General features: G+C 34.8%; 1 protein-coding gene across 1 annotated transcript in view; it reads left to right on the top strand.

Annotated features, from left to right (window-relative positions):
- The window catches only part of LOC113051063 (disks large-associated protein 4-like), a 77,658-nt gene that overhangs the window by 46,038 nt on the left and 17,002 nt on the right, over positions 1-14,618 (top strand). Inside the window, exon 2 of the mRNA XM_026214677.1 lies at positions 13,971-14,004. The gene's annotated coding sequence lies outside the window, so the exon portion shown is untranslated. The remainder of the gene's footprint in view (positions 1-13,970; positions 14,005-14,618) is intronic.

The raw sequence follows: 14,618 nt of genomic DNA, 5'->3' as shown, positions 1-14,618 counted from the left end.
TCCGTAGCAGGAATTTGTCTAAATCTGATGTTGAATTTATTCACAATTCTGAGTTTATATTTCACATTTTGGACTTTGTTTCTCTTAATTCTTAGAAGAAAAGCCAGTATTGCAAATTCCATAGATTTGTGACTTGTGTCTGCCAAAAAACTGATGAGTAAATTCAGCAGTATGTGATGTTTTAGTTATTTGGAGTAGTTAAAATGGTGAAATGCTTTTTTTCTGAATTTGCACACCAAACTACATGCATGCAATGCATACTATTAACTTCAGCTCTAGATAATCTGCTGCATAGACTGTCTAAGTGCTAGAATGGTGATATTTCTGACCTGCACAGTTTGAATTTCAGCGCACTAGATTGCAGTCAGTCCTAGCCTCGTTGTCGATTGTATTATACACAAGATGAGACTCAGTCACACTCCTGTTCTGACTCCATTTTGGTTCATGCCCCGCGGGACACTCACAGAACCCAGCTGCAGCTCCAGAGATGTGGGACAGAGGTAAAAACCCCACGAAAAACCCTGGAGCCTTGATGTATGAGTACTGAGCTCACAATAAAGACCAGAGGAGTGCAGGATGATGCATTGCTTGCACTCAGCTCACCATTCTCCAGACAGATTACATTAGGAAGGAGGAAGCGGAAAGCAGGAAGAAAAGCTCATTTAGAATCTGATCTTTAACTGTGGCATGATATACCTCAGATCTACCACAACAAACTGAGTCTCTGGGTCTCTGTACATACGATATAAGTATTTTCCCATTTAAGTGGTCAGTATAGGAACATTTCAGGTTCAGTTCAAATGAAAACAATATAAAAATTTGGAAATGTGCTGAATGTGCTCAACCTCAGGCCATCCAATATGAAGAAGAGTTTGTTTCTTCAGATTTGGAGAAATGTAGCATTGCATCACTTTCTCATCAATGGATGCTCTGCAGTGAATGGGTGCCGTCAGAATGAAAGTCCAAACAAGTGCTAACAACATCACAATAATCCACAAGTAATCCACAGCACTCCAGTGAAGTGAAAATCTGCTCCAAAAAGACGTTTTAACTTTAAAGCATTGCTTCTGGCCACAATGTGAGTCTATAATCCATAATAAAGCTTCCTCCAGTGAAAAAGTCCATCCCCTGTTGTCTCTCACATTAAAATCCATCAATATATTTGTTTAGAGCTTTTTTGGACAGTTGTTTTTGCTTATAAACAGTGCTTGATCTGTGCATATTTCTCTCCTGATTCAGACATGGTGACTTTTTCACTGAAGAAAGCTATATAATGGATAGAGGACTCAGTGGTTTGATGTTAAAAATGTCTTAATGGATTTGTTTCTTACAAACACACACACACAGCTTTTGGTTTCACGAGATGTTAACTGATGAAATGGAGTGCTGTGGATTATTGTGATGTTTTTATCAGCTGTTTGGACTCTCATTCTGACGGCACCCATTCACTGCAGAGCATCCATTGCTGATGACACTTCTGAAATGCTACATTTCTCCAAACCTGATGAAGAAACGAACTCATCTACATCTCGGATGGCCTGAGGGTGTGTACAGTTTCAGCAAATATTCATTTTTTGGGGTTAACTGTTCCTTTAAGGAATTTTAGGCTATTTTCTTATTTTTAAAGAATAGGTAATCATTATGCTAAAATGGTTGTCGATTGAGCTTAACTTGTAGTGAAAATGGACTATATTTATTAAAGATGTGATATGGACAGAGTCAGAGCTAGATATCATTTTTAGTGTGGAATAAAGAGGCCATCACATTGCTTTTTAATTTATATATATATAGAGAGATATAAAACCTTAAGCTATAGCAAGTCTCTGTCTGGATGACCGTCTTTTTCTCTCAACATTCCCAGAATTCTCACAGCCATTTTTCCCATGATTCCTAACAGTTCCGGGAACAGTGCACTGAATGGCTGGTTGCTGCTCTCTGTGGTAAAGTAGGGCATGCGAGAGCCTGGGGATGCACAACATTAATGCACTAATTCCATTCATGCACTATTCAAAATGGCAAAGGTGCTTTCATCGGTAATCTGCTGAGCAGAGCAGTGACCCAAAACTCCCTCACATTACGCCGTATCATCACAACCCATCACTTCATGCTCTCGGCCGCTGATAGGAGCCACTTCTCACAGCTCTTCTGGACTGAAGATGTTGTGTGGGACTTTATGTGGGCTCGCTGCAGGTCTTTGAGGTCATCAGCAGTGTGTTAGACCATGAAAGTGTGTGTTAAGTGTTACTCTGGGTCTCATTCAGTGATAACTGTGTACATGCTGAACCAGCAGTCAAAAGTAATGCATTATAATATTGTTACTTAAAAAAAAAAAAAGTTTACAGTATGTTACTTTTATAATGTATATAAGAATCAAATTCTAAATGGATAATGAATTTTTCACTTTCACTTTCTTTCACTTTCAAAATTTGTACGTGGACAATTTGCAACAACAACAAATCCTATATTCTTAATTAGTATTTTAGTTTTTCCTTTTAAAATACCTCAAATACTTGAATTCAGATCAATTTACTTGTCGCAAATCTGCATTAGATATTAAGACTTCATTTATATAAATATATTAATTGTGAATATGCATGTAGTTTGACTTGTTTCAAGTGTAAACAAGTTAAAAACAAGTGGAAGAAACATAATAATATTAACATATTGTAATAAAGCAATAAAAGCAAAGCCTTATATCTTATGCATTGTTGTTTTTCAGATAAGTTCTGAGTGTGAATTCTTTCCAGTTGACTGTTCAGCATATGATCGCTTTATTTTCACGTTTGCATTTGCGAATGTATTTTTTGTCTGTCACGGATAAATCAGCAAAGCTAAAGTCACACAGCAGTTTGTGGACAGACACATTTTCCAGTCCTTGTGTGGATCTGTCATTATGAAAGCCTTGTTTTCAGCCAGACAGTCACTCTGTATATAGATCTGTTTGTTGAAACCTCCTCAGCAGAACTGAGTCACGCAGCAGGAAGAAGCCGCTGATCTTGAGCTTTATTCTGCTTAGTCACTGCTGCTGTGAAACCTTAACATCCTTCCTCCTGATGGCATGTGACCAGAGATGGAGGTCTTCTTCTATCTTTCTCTGCCTACAGTCCTCTCCAACATTACTGATTTACGAGATCGTAAATACTGCCGAAGGGAACCCGGCGACTGAAAGCTACAGTCAATTTGGCTGATTAAGAGTTGGCAGAGACGGATGAAAGTCAGCCAGAAACAACAGAGTCACTATTTAATGAAATATTGACACAGATTCTGAGAGGCATTGATCTTTGTTTGATGGCTGCGGTACTTTGTATAAATTGCTTAACTGGTCTTTGAAATTAAAACAATTACTTTAATTTTAGACTGCTTTCATTAGTGATAGTGGAAATATTTCGACATTTATATATTTCATATACAATCCACCCTAGCCTTCAAGGGTTAGTCCACTCAGAAAAATTAAAATAATTGACTTCAAAACTTTTTTTTAAAGGAAATAAAAGTTGACAAGCTCCAAAATTATAGAAAACTCCCCTTAAAAGTTATCTATATGACTCAATGCATTTTCATTATATAAAAAACTGAATTCTTTTCTTTTTCCATTGTAATTTTAAACTCAAAATAAATTTACTCGAAGCAGCAATGTATAAGACTATGTCTTGAATATACATGCATTTGATTTTACGCATTTTATGCAAGTAAAAAAAAAACTGTGGAATTATTTTTTAAATATATATTTAAACATATTGTATTAAAGGAATTGTACGCATAAACATTCAAATTTGCTGAAAATGTGTTCACCCTCAGGTCGTCCGAGTTGTAGATGAGTTCTCATTCTGACGGCACCCATTCACTGCAGAGCATACATTGATGAGCAAGTGTTGCAGTGCTACATTTCTCCAAATCTGATGAAGAAACAAACTCATCTAAATCCTGGATGACCTGAAGGTGCAAACTCCATATGCATGAGTAACTGATGAGAAAAATGTCTTTATTATGTGCTATACCTGAACTGTTCCATTAAAAGCGAGCAGACGTCTAGATTCTGCATTTGATTCTTCAGAGGGACTCGATCGGGTATTGAACAATGATTCCCTCTGGGTTACGCTGTTATTGCTCTGGACGTGTGTGTGGACAGATACCATAAAACAACACGCTCGCTGAAGTCGTCCCCAAATCCTAATACTCTGAGAAAATACTGCTCTTTACATTTGTCTCAAAATCAGCTTGTTCGGAAATCAAAATTATATAACGGTTATGAATTCATGAGTATATTAGCATATACCACATTTGCATATCAACACCTATTCAGTAATCATAAACTTGCCCTGCCCTGAGAGTGTGAAGTCTTAAAGGTACAGTAGCAAAACAGCCCGAATATTAGAAGATCACAGTAAATTATGTGTTTTTGTGGTGCATCGTCAGAGTACTTCGGGGGGGGGGGGGGTCTGCAAAATTGTCATATCTTTTCAGTAATATTTTTGTATCATTATTTTAGTATTGAGATGCACAATCTTTTTTTTTTTTAATTAGATTTTATTTTTATAATAACCAACGTGATTCTATTGAAGTTAAAATAATTTTTTTTAAACAAAACATTTTCTCAAATCTAGCAAAATGGTAGGATATCTGTTCTTGTTTTCTGAAAAAGTGAGTTTATACTTAAAATAAATTCACAGATGGGGTCAAAAAATAAAACTCATATTCCCTTTGAATTAAGTTCAATTTTCTTACCCCATTGGAATAATTCTTTTCAGGATTTTATTTATAAACGCACTTAATTTATTTATTTATTATTTTTTCAGAAAACAAGGCTTAATTCCTTAAGAATTTTGCTTTCAAGTCAAAGTATCTTGATCTAATAATGTTTAGATATTTATCCTGGAAAAAGGTCAAAAATACTGCAGAAAATCATTTTTTGCAGTGTTAATGTCAAAAGCTCCTGAAGCTGGTTTCCGGTGTTTGACTCTTCTGTACAGTGCTAGTCTGTGGAGACGTAGAGCTCTTTTGATTGCACACATTTATCTTCCTTCACTTCCATTCAGTTTTCATGTTTCCTCACAAGCAACTATCCATCTTCGCAGACATATAAATCCGGGGTCTGGCTCACAGTCTGCGTCATGTGTGTCTAACTCATTTCTTCTCTCGTGGCTTGATTCAGGAGATGCTGTGCATTAAATGTGTAGGTTAAAAAATAGTGATATTATTAACTTAACCTTTTCAGTAGCTTGACTGTTTCCACTAACAAGCTGTTTTTTTTCTAAGAAGTTTTTTGCTTGTTTGACCAGATTGTATTTTTGTGTGGCATCTAAAACACAATCTCTGTTGCTGATGTAGCACTGGGAATGATTTTGACAAGTTATTACGTTTGAATATGAACCATATCAGTTATTTCATAAATATATGGTTATTTTGTAAGGCAGTTTTATAGAGAAATTTAATTAAATGCTCCTGCTCATTTGATTTGTTAGTATGTGTAATGTTTCTAATGTTTGTTTTGAAGTGCACAACTATTCAAAAGTTTGGGGTCAATACTTTAAAATAATAATAATAAATTAATAAAAATAAATTAATACTTTTATTTCCAAAATGTGCATTTGATTGATTAAAAATGACAGTAAAGACATTTATAATGTTACAACAGATTTATATTTTAAACAAATGCTGTTCTTATGAACTTTCTATTCATTAAAGAATCCTGAAAAATCAAATGCATTACAGTTTCCACAAAAATATTGTGCAGCACAACTGTTTTCAACATTGATAATAATCAGAAATGTTTTTTTTGAGCAGTAAATCATCATATTAGAACATGACAGAAATAAATTACACTTTAACAGATATTCACATAGAAAAACGTTATTCTGTATTGTAATTTTTTAAACTGTTTTTATCAGCTTCCCAACACTGTTCTTCTGCTCAGCAGACTCTATGTTAAAATAAACTTGCTTATTAAGATTAATTGTTAATACGGTCATGTTGTTGAAGAATGTGCAATTGCTATTTAATTATGATTCAGGTTGATGTGTGAGCGGCTGTATCTTGTGCTGATTTCACCATGATTCACACTCTGACAGGAACCGCTATAATTGTTATAGATGTGCACCTTATGGCATCTACCGAGCTGTGGTGATCATTGAAAATAGCTGTGGCCATGCTGCTGGTTTGAATTATAATTTAAAAGCAGTAATTGAGTTTACTCTATTAGCTAGAAAGTCTTTGTGTGAGTTTATGCCTTGAGATGGTGGTGAGAAGAACAAAGGCTCTTGGGAGACCGGATGAAATGAGATTGACCGCAAGGGAAGGATGACAGATATCTCTTCTGCCAGCCACGTGTACAATAGAGGCCTTTAAACAGCCTTAAATCAGCTCAGATGCAGAAGGACGATAGCACTTTAACTGTACTGTTATCTCTGTGGGGCATGAAAACACAGCTCGCGGTTTATACGGCTTGCAGATCTCTCAGCGCTCTGAGCTCAAAGCCGGTAATAATAATACAAATTAGTATTATTATATAGCCTTATAATATAATAATGGTATTTTAATTGTTTATTGCATTAGGTTTTACATTTAGTTTGATGCATGTGGTCTATGTAGATGCTGCAGGTTTGAATCCAGGGCGTGTTTTCTGATTAAATACGACGAAATAAATTCTGATATAAAATAATAGTCTTTAATATGGATGAGTGCAAAGCTTACCGAAAACTCTTGAGGAGGGACAGTGACTAAGAAGATGGTGTTCATCCATCTGACTTTGAATTTATAAAAGAGACATCTGGTTTGGAACTAGAAAAGGTGAATAGTCGTATATGCCGTCGTTTTACGGTCATACTGGTTTTAATACATTAATAGTCTCTGTCAGTATGCTGATTCATTCTCTTCTGGTTTTGTCTTCCGGCTTAACCTGGAGTCAGTCTGATCTGGGTTTGTAATGATCACACAAATCCCTTTAGATACAGCAGCAGAGACAACAACTACATTTGAGGTTACTCTTCGTTTCATCTCTCTTTCATGTGTGTGTGTGTGTGTTTTAAATGCTAGGACTATTAATCTAAACCCGTCTGTCTACAGTATTCTCAATCTTCTGTGACAGACTGACATGGATTCTAAATGAGATTACAGCAGAATCTCTTCTGAGCAAACAGATCTTTTCCTTTTATTACTCAGAATGCCGTTTATTCTTCATCTGAGGGGAATTTGAGAACATACTCCTTAACTTAGATGTCATTTTGCAGCTATTTTTGTGTATAGAAACCTTGGACCTACTGCATAAAATGGGTCAGTATGATTATTTTTAATGCATTGCATTCCTTAAATTGATCAGAAGTCATTTATAATGTTATAAAATATTTATATTTCAAATAAACCATAGTTTCCACAAAAAAAAAAGAAGAAAAAAATAGAATGATTTCTGAAGGATCATGTGACATTGAAGACTGCAGTAATGATTTTTCATCTGTAATAATATTTCACAATATTTTTCAGAAATAAAACATTTATTCAAATAAATTCAGCCTTGGTGAGCAGAAGAAACTTCTTTCTAAGCGTCAGTCAAAAACCAGTGATACCACAATAATATACCAGCATGCAAGCTGATGAATCTGTGTAGAGCGCTCCTTAATCAGGATATTTGAGCTGTGGGGAGAGAGAGATGAAATAAGACAGCCGGGCAGGGTTGTACTATTTGATCTTGCCCTGTAGGTATCAGGATTTTTAACGCACCGCAGGCCAGGAACGACTCGACTGATATCTCTACAGACACCTGAGGCCAAATTACAGACCAGAACAAAGAGATTGTGGAGGGTGGATGTGAGTCAGGCTGCAGCTTTGTGATTTAGCCATAATATAACTAGAGCCTTACCCAGGACACAAGGCAGAAGAAGGTCTGTTTCTCAATATATCAAGGGTCATGAAGAGACTCCAGCCGGGCGGTTGTGCTTAATGGAGGTCAGTTGATCTTTTAGGATCATGCAGGAGTTTTTGCACCTGGAGGTGACACTGGTTCTTTTTTTTATGTGCCATAAACAATTTCTAGATTTTCATGATATTTAGTATGGAAGCATATGGTTAGCAATATTCAATTTGGGATGTAATATGCAAAATGACAATGCAATATGTAAAATGACAATGCATTTCTGTATTTACATTTTTACATTTACAGCTCGACTTATGTGCCCGGCTACATCTGATTCAAATATTATGCTAATTAACAATGAGCGGTGGTTTCAGACATTACAGTGCTTCACTTGCACTGATTCTTATTCTGCCTGAAAGAATGAAAAGACCGAGCTGAAGGCGGAGCGATTCGACCAATCAGATAAAAGCAGCGTTTCAGCTCCGCCCACAAGTGTGAATGAAATATTGAAACCATAAAACGAAATAATCAAAACGTAGACGGACCTACTGTCTTGTCCATGTTCTCTCACTTGAATCCTCTTCTTGAGATTTGAGTCTCTTGACTTTCTGCAAGCCCCGCTTGGTTCATGCAGTGATTGACATGGCGGGAGGGGACGGACACGTGATCGGCTCAGAATGCATTTTCAATGTGCACATTGAATGAAAATGCAATCGTAAGTGTCTTGACTGTGAGTGTTAATGCATTTAAGAAAAATAGCATTTAAATTATAATTTTGCCACAGTTTTTGCTTGAACATGTTATACATTTTCATTTTAATTTTGCAACTTATAAAGCGTTCAAATTAGTATTCATTTTACATATTAAAACTGGTGTATGAAATGGCAAATGAAAATTATGTAATTTAATTTTCATTTTTATTTTGCACCAAATGTTGCACAAATGTATTGGTAAATGTAAATGTAAATACAGAAATGCATTGCCATTTTACATATTACATTCCAAATTGAATATTGCTACCCATATGCTTCCATAATTTAGTTCTTTTAATTGTTCTTGAGCGTCTGCATTGATTCCAAATTCTCCAATAATCTGTCGGTGTTTCCTGTACTGCCAGTGAATCCACAGAGTTTGCATGAGAGGAAAAGGTTGGATGCCACACAGCAATGACATTAATCAAAACTCTTTCAATTAAAAAATGTTAGAATTTACTCACCCCTATGTTTTTCCAGTTTTGTCTTATTTTTCAATACAAATATTCAAACATTTTATATGAAGAAGCATTTACTCTAGAAGTAAAAAAAAAAAAAAAAGTTTTGCTTTCTGAAATTTTTATCAAAATGAAGTGTTATGCTTATATCTGCCATTGTGATAAGAAAAGAAAAAAAACTCTTGATAAATATTTTTTTATTGTTTTATGCTTAAGCTCGATTAATTTTGATACATTTTTTTTTATATAAAAAAAAAATTTGATAAAATGTTAATTTTTAAAAAATTATCAATATTATGCATCCCAAACAATTGTCTCTTGATTTAAGAAGGATCACGTATTTTAACTGGAAAGCAAAATCCCTGGAAAATCACTTTTTGCAGTTACTTTTTAAGTGTTTTTTTATTTTATTTTTATTTTTTATAATGATGAATTAATTTGGCCAAATCAGACATCAGGAAGGGTCAAAGTTCAATGCTTAACTCTTTTAAGCTGAGCACAGATTCAGGACAGGTGTGGGAGGAGGTCAGGGCGAGGAGCAGCAGAAAGCTGAAGTGTTTTCATGTCAGTGAGAGTCTGGCATTAATTCAGGAGCCGGAGTTTGTTGTGGGTCACAGCAGGGATTTGAAAACGTTTGCAAACATTTAAAAAAAAAGAAATCCACTTTCTGATTGATCAAAGATGGAGAGGAGCACAAAATGTTCAAAATTACTGTAAGAAGATCAGAGTTAGGTATAACGTGTTACACAGTATTGTATTATGTTACATTTTAAATGTATTTAATTTGATTACAGTTACTAATGTAAATAAAATTATGGTACTTAATTTATGCAGTGTTAAGAAAAAATATGAAGTAAATGCATTTTAAAATCATGTTTTGCACGTCAGTATGCCCTTTAATGATTCACCGGAGAATGCAGGCTAAAGTGCAGACGAGTTGTACAACATTTAGATGCAATGAAAGGTTGCCTATCATATTTCAAAATGTTGCACTCGATTTCACATATTTTAGTCTGGCATTATAATTTGGGGAAGGTCCAAGTAAAATGCATACATGTTTGGTTAACAAATACACCAATACAAGTAAGAATAAATGACTTCCTCAACAGAAATGATGGGTAAGACTGAACCTTGCGTTGGTTTATCAGAGAATATTTGACTTGCCTAATTTAAAAATAGACACTGTCTATCTATTTATAGATAGATTATAGATATATTTCTCATGTCTGTGTGTCAAGTATTCACTGAGATTTCATTCATTTTTGTTGCATTTTACCAAACAAAGTTCACAGAGACCAATACGGCTTAAAGTACATCCGGTTTGTTTTCTTTATTTTACAAAAGCACAAAGTTTTGTTGATACTGTGAGTGTAAACAAATAAAAATACACTCTTCACAGTTTCAAATGATGCATTTCTCTTATCTGAACAATCAGAAGTGATGGAACATTTTACATTTACATTGACATTTAATCATTTAGCAGACACTTTTATCCAAAGCGACTTACAAATGAGAACAATACAAGCAATCAGGTCAACAAGAGAACAACAACAGTATACAAGAGCCATGACAAGTCTCATTTAGTGTAGTACAGAACACATAGCCAGGTTTTTTGGACAAGAAGTTGGGTGGCTTGCTCTGACAGGAAGGGTCTAATCTTCCTAATGTTGTATAAGGCAAATCTGCAGGTCATTGTAGCAATATGGTCTGTGAAGCTTAACTGATGATCCCTCACAACTCCTAGGTTTCTGGCTGCCCTGGAAGGAGTTATGGTTGACGAAGTTGTGATGAAACGATGGGTTAGCTGGAATCACCAGGAGTTCTGTCTTTGTAAGGTTAAGCTGAAGGTGATGGTCATTCATCCAGCTAGAAATGTCACTCAGACAGGCTGAAATGCGAGCAGCTACCGTCGGGTCATCTGGCTGGAATGAGAAGTAGAGTTGGGTGTCATCAGCATAACAGTGATAAGAAAAGCCATGCTTCTGAATGACAGATCCTAATGATGTCATGTAGATTGAGAAGAGAAGTGGACCAAGTACTGAGCCTTGAGGAACCCCAGTAGCAAGGTGTTGTGACTTAGAAACATCACCCCTCCAAGACACGCTGAAGGATCTGTCAGAGAGGTAGGACTTGACCCACAGGAGAGCAGTTCCAGAGATGCCATCTTTCTGAGGGTGGACAGGAGAATCTGGTGATTAACGGTGTTAAAAGCAGCAGACAGGTCCAGTAAGATGAGTACTGAGGATTTTGAAGCTGCGCTTGCCAGTTGCAGGGCTTCAGTAACCGAGAGCAGGGTAGTCTCAGTTGAGTGGCTACTTTTGAAGCCAGACTGGTTTCTGTCCAGGAGGTTGTTCTGTACAAGGAACATAGAGAGCTGGTTGAACACAGCTCGCTCAAGTGTCTTTCCAATGAATGGAAGAAGGGATACCGGTCTTAAAGAAAAGTAAGTTCTTTCCTCTGTTATCAGGAGAAGATACAAGTGATCGTTCAAGTTGCTGTTTTGATATTTATGTAATTTTTCAGTCAATATTAAATTACTGAAAGAACCATGAGTTTCACTTTGTAGTGTATTTTTTTTTTTTTTTTCAAAACTGGAAAAGTAAAGTAAACTTGAAAGTAATTAGTGAGCTGATCACTTTTCAAATGCAGTAATCAGTAATGTAATCAAACTGCAATTTTAAAGTAGTCATTTGTAGTGAATTACGTTTTTTATTTTGGAAACTTACCCAACACTGTAGAAGATAAAGTATACTACATTTGTTCTGCTCAAGAAAGAAAATAAAGTGCTATCTCAAAAAACACAAACACCAATTAGAAGCGCTCTGAACTGCAAAAGGGTCGGCGAGTCTGACACCTCATTAAACATCTAGAGCCTGAAGGTGCGGATGGTTTGCAGTTTATTTCAAGTTCAATAAAGCATTGTATCCTGACGGAGCCGAGTAATACGTGTAGAAAGAAGTGAGTCTTTGAACTCAACTGAAGCACAAGTGGTTTTTAAGAGGCTCAGTATCTGTTCTTGCATTTTTCTTGCCGCATTCATACAAACAAGACATTGCGGTCCTGCTTTAATAAATGAAGACTCAAACATTTTAACAGTACATGACAACTGTCATGAAATATTCAAACGTAGCACTACTACACTGCATGCAAATCATGCGTGATGCTTTTCTGTGGCCATTCATGGAAGATACCAGAGCACTTGTCTAAAATGTAGTAGATCGTATTTTTCTTGCTGCATTCGTAGAGCATGGCCTTAAAATGTCAGAGCGGAGGCTGTGATGTGTTCCACAGGGCTTCATGTTCAGACGTGTCCTTCTGTAATGTGAACATGAGATCATCCATCATGCTGCACAGCACACCGCAGGACAGTTCAAGGATTTTAGGAGCACATTTTGAGCTCAACTGTATAGAAACTTAAATCTAAAAGCATCAACTCCTTCAGGAGGCATCCTCAATGGGCAAAGAGGTGCATTAAAATGTAAATGATGTATTATTTTAATAATTCAAAGGTTTTTCCTTTAGCATTTCCGCTGAGAAGTGGTACACTGTAAAAAAAAGTTTTTAATAAAACAGATTATTAGAGTATGATTTTTCATGTCAGCATTTCTATTTCATATTTAATTTAATGTGTTACTTGCCATTTCTGTGTAATTATTTGTGACATATACAAGTTAATCCTACACCAAACTGTGTTTAGTGTAATATTTGGGGTCCTGAAAGACTGAAGACTGTTTTACAACCCTGCTTGGTCTAGTCTCATTGAAGCAGACTAAGGAATCGGCAAAGCGAATGAGAGATTAAAATTAAAAGAAAAGAAAACACATAGCAATTAACGGAAGCTAGAAGTGTGTGTGTTTGTGTATGTGTGTGATGTCTTGCCTGAGATTGTCTTATCATCACATTGACCCTGTAATCATTTTTGCATCCGTGACATAATTAAGTCTGTGAGATGATTGATTGGATTAATTAGGAATGTAGTAAGACTGGCTGCAAAATGACACACACACACATCACAAGGCAGCAATTGTAAGCACTCATTTCTTTCTCTACTTGTGTTAAATTTGTTGAGTTAGTTGTGTTTTTCTGGGTTGTTCAAAAGTTTGGATTCTGTAAAATATTTACTGTTTTTGACAGAAGTCTCTTCTGCTCACCAAAGCTGCAGTTATGTGATGAAATACAGTAAAAACATTAATATTGTGAAATATTATTAAAATTTAATATTTGTTTTCTATGTAAATATATAGTTAAAATAGCTGTTTTCTATTGTAATGTTTTGTAAAATGTCATTTATTTCTGTGATGCTCCGCTGTATTTTCAGCATCATTCCTCCAGTCTTCAGTGTCACATGATCTTCAGAAATCATTCTAATATGATGATTTACTGCTCAAGAAACATTTCTGATTATTATCAATGTTGAAAACAGTTGTGCTGCCAAACTTTTTTGTGGAAACTGTGATACATTTTATATTGCAGGATTCACAGATTAGAAAAGTAAAAAAAAAACAAAAAAACAGCATTTGTTTGAACTAGAAATCTTTTGTAACATTATAGATGTCTTTACTATCACTTTTGATCAATTTAATGCGTCCGTACTGAATAAAACACCGTAAACTTTTGAACTTTTAAATGTGAACCACAGAAGTGTTAACAAAAAGTATATAAAGGAAAGAAAATGTGTCTGCAATGATGTGCAACTGCAATGATAGTATCTGTTTGACATGCTTATTAATATTGTTTTGTACTATAATCCAATTAATATGGATGTGTGCATATTACTCAGATATGGCGTGTCAGGTCATGAGACTAAAGACTGAGAGTGATTTCTGTGTTCCTGTAACACATCCATAAAACATCCAACCGTTTCTCTTTTTTTTTTTTTGCATACATGCTAATAACTCTTTTTTTTTTCAACAGGAAATTTCACAAAGAAATAGGATGACCTACAAATGTAAGTATGTTTTTAGTAACTCACCAAATCTCACTGAGACATTATTATAGTTTTTCATTAATATTCTGAATGTCCTATAAATTTTTTTTATATATATATTTTCAGTTTGCATTTAAATTTTTTGTTGCTTTTTATTATTTATTTTTTTATTTGTCTATGTAGTTTTAGTTTTATGCATATTTTAAATATATGTATGTATGTATATGTAGTATATTAATCATTTTGATTTAGATTGTAGTTATTGTAATATTTTAACAAAATTTAAATTGCACTAAAAGAAAAAAAAGAGATAAGAAAAAGTAAAAAATACTTTGGCGCAGCTGAAATAAAAAAAAAAGATTTTTTTCATTTATATATATTTTCTTTTATAAATATATGTATTACAATACAGTATCATGGTATTACCATGCCTTTTGGTTAGCAGCTGTGTTTTTTTAGACACTGCCATGATTATAATAGCATGTTGTTCTTGAATTTGAACATTTTTTAAATTTTTAGTGTATTAATATCAATTAAAAATTCATTTTAATTTTTTGTTCCTTTTTTGTTCTTGATTTTGAACTAAAAATGGCATCATTTCATTTCAGAATACCATAGTATTACCGTCTGATAGC

Source organism: Carassius auratus, chromosome 31, assembly GCF_003368295.1.
Source record: "Carassius auratus strain Wakin chromosome 31, ASM336829v1, whole genome shotgun sequence".
NCBI lineage: Eukaryota > Metazoa > Chordata > Actinopteri > Cypriniformes > Cyprinidae > Carassius > Carassius auratus.
Note: the sequence above shows the minus strand (reverse complement) of the source record. Positions and strands in the feature narration are given on the sequence as shown.